This window comes from Penaeus vannamei, chromosome 6 (genome assembly GCF_042767895.1).
Source record: "Penaeus vannamei isolate JL-2024 chromosome 6, ASM4276789v1, whole genome shotgun sequence".
NCBI lineage: Eukaryota > Metazoa > Arthropoda > Malacostraca > Decapoda > Penaeidae > Penaeus > Penaeus vannamei.
Window position 1 is genome coordinate 38506904 of NC_091554.1, and position 2500 is coordinate 38509403.

The 2500-nt window shown below is 28.6% G+C and overlaps 1 protein-coding gene across 8 annotated transcripts in view; it reads left to right on the forward strand.

Moving 5' to 3' along the window:
- The window catches only part of LOC113824331 (constitutive coactivator of PPAR-gamma-like protein 1 homolog), a 95807-nt gene that overhangs the window by 2577 nt on the left and 90730 nt on the right, over positions 1-2500 (forward strand). The gene's annotated exons all lie outside the window — the stretch shown is intronic.

Sequence of the window (2500 nt, forward strand, 5' to 3'; positions counted from 1 at the left end):
AATCTTGGAATTATCAGTCATATTTATCATTTATCGTTATTATTGTGTATGATATTGCCAAATGTAATTGTTGTTATTATTATTGCCATTGTCATTATTATTATCATTATTATTATTATTGTTTTTATTTGTAGTTATTATTATTGTTATTATTATTATCATTATTATTATTGTCATTATTATAATATTATTGTTGTTATTAATGTTTGTGTTATTGTAATTATTATTTATTCATATTGTTATTGTTGCTGTTTTTGTTATTATTATTGCTATTCATTTTACTGTTATTGTAATTATTGTTATTATTATTTTTCTATTTTTATTATTATCATTATTGTTATTCTTATTGTTATTATGAATTTTTTATTATGATTTTTTATTATTATGATTTTTACTATTGATATTAGATATTATTATTATTTGTTGTTGTTATTGTTATTATTGTCATTATTGTCATTTTTTATCATTTTATGATCATCAGCATCATCATCCATGACTTTTATCCTTTTCTTTGTTATTGTCATAATCATTGCTGTTATTATCATTAATGTTATTGTTATTATTGTTGTTGTTAATATTATTATTATTATTATTATTGTCATTATGTTTTTTTTTATCATTATCGTTAGTATTATTTTGATTATCGTCATTGTCATCATTATAACCCATTATCATTATAATTATCATCATTATCATTGCTATAATCATTACTTTAATTATTACTCATATCATTATTATTATTATCATTTCGTTATTACTATTCTTATTGTTATATCATTTTTATTGTCATTAATATTGTTGTCATTATCCTCAATATCATCATCAACATTAATTAATATCATTGTTATTATTGTTATTGTCACTGTTATCATTGTTTTCATTATTAATACCATTATTATCATTATTGTTATTTATATTAATGTTGTTATTATTTTCATTATTGCCATCGTTATAATAGCTTTTCATTATTATTGCTATTATCATTACTTTTATTATTACTAACATTATCATTATTATTGCTATCATCATAACTTTTAATAATATTGTTATTTTCATTATTACCGTTCTCAATATTATCATTATTACTATTTTCATTATTGTTATTAACATTATCATTAATATTTTTATCATCATCATCAATATTTGTGTTATCATCATCAGTATTAGTATCATTATCATCAGTATCATCACTATTGTCATCAACATCATTATCATTGTCATTATCATTATTGTCATCAACATCATTATCATTGTCATTATCACTATCTTTATCAATGTTGTTGAAATTGCCATTGTTTTTGTCATCAACATCATCATCAACATTGTCATTGTCATCATTATTGTCATTATTACTCCTTACTATTATTGTTATTTTTTTATTATCATTATTATTATAATGAGTATGATTATATTTGGGATTATGATTATACTTAGTATCAATATCATTATTATTCACCCTTGGAAAGCATGAATATATATGCAGTAAGATGGGGATAAGCAAAAGTCAAGTACAACATTTTTAATCCATTGGCGCCAGGTGTCACGTACGTACATGCCATGTTGTGGACCAAACGCCGGGGGCAACATGTCATGCCCATTCCTGCGCTACTGGCTCGTTGGATGGAGGTTGTTTTTCTCCAGTAGTAGCGGCTTCATTTATATGGTAAAGATTTTAGGCAATGACACCTAAAGTGAAGGTAAACCTTCAAAATTTTAATATTTTTATAAATTTTAGTAAAATAAAAGCTTTTAGGTGCTATATGTCGCTCGCAAACTACCGATCGAGCCGGGCGCAAACAGGGGAAACTGCCGGTGCGCGCCAATAAGCTGGTGCATATGTAAACTTGCCAAAATTTTTACCCGTCCCTGATGGGTTAACCCATGAATATTATGTATATATATATAATATATATATGTAAATGTTTGGCAAGTGGACGTAAGAACGGGATTGTTGGCACACACCAGCAGTTTCCCCTATTTGCGCCTGACTTGATAGGTAGTTTGTGAGCAACATTTGGCACCTAAAAGCTTTTATTTTGCTATGATTTATAAAAATATTATATTTTTGAAGGTATATGGTGCCATCCGTTTTTCAGTCAACAACAGCCATGGCATGTACATAGATGCCACCCATCGGCTCCAGGTTATATATTACAAATTAAGCATCACATGTTATACCTTGTAAAAGTTTTTTTTTTTTTTTTTTTTTTCATCTCTCTCCTCTCTCTCCCTTCTCTCCTTCTCTCCTTCTCCCCTTCTCCCCTTCTCCCCTTCTCACTCCCACTCTCACTCTCACTCTCACTCTCACTCTCTCACTTTCACTATCACTATCACTCTTTCTCTTTCTCTTCCTCTCTCTCTCTTTCTATAGGGTGCAATACCATGGAGTTCCCACGTGTGTCCTATCTATATCACGTGGTGCATGCCCACGCCACGCTGCCTGCCTTCGCCCCAAGCCACGCTCTTCTAAATATAGAGGCCATGCTACCGGTCTGAATAA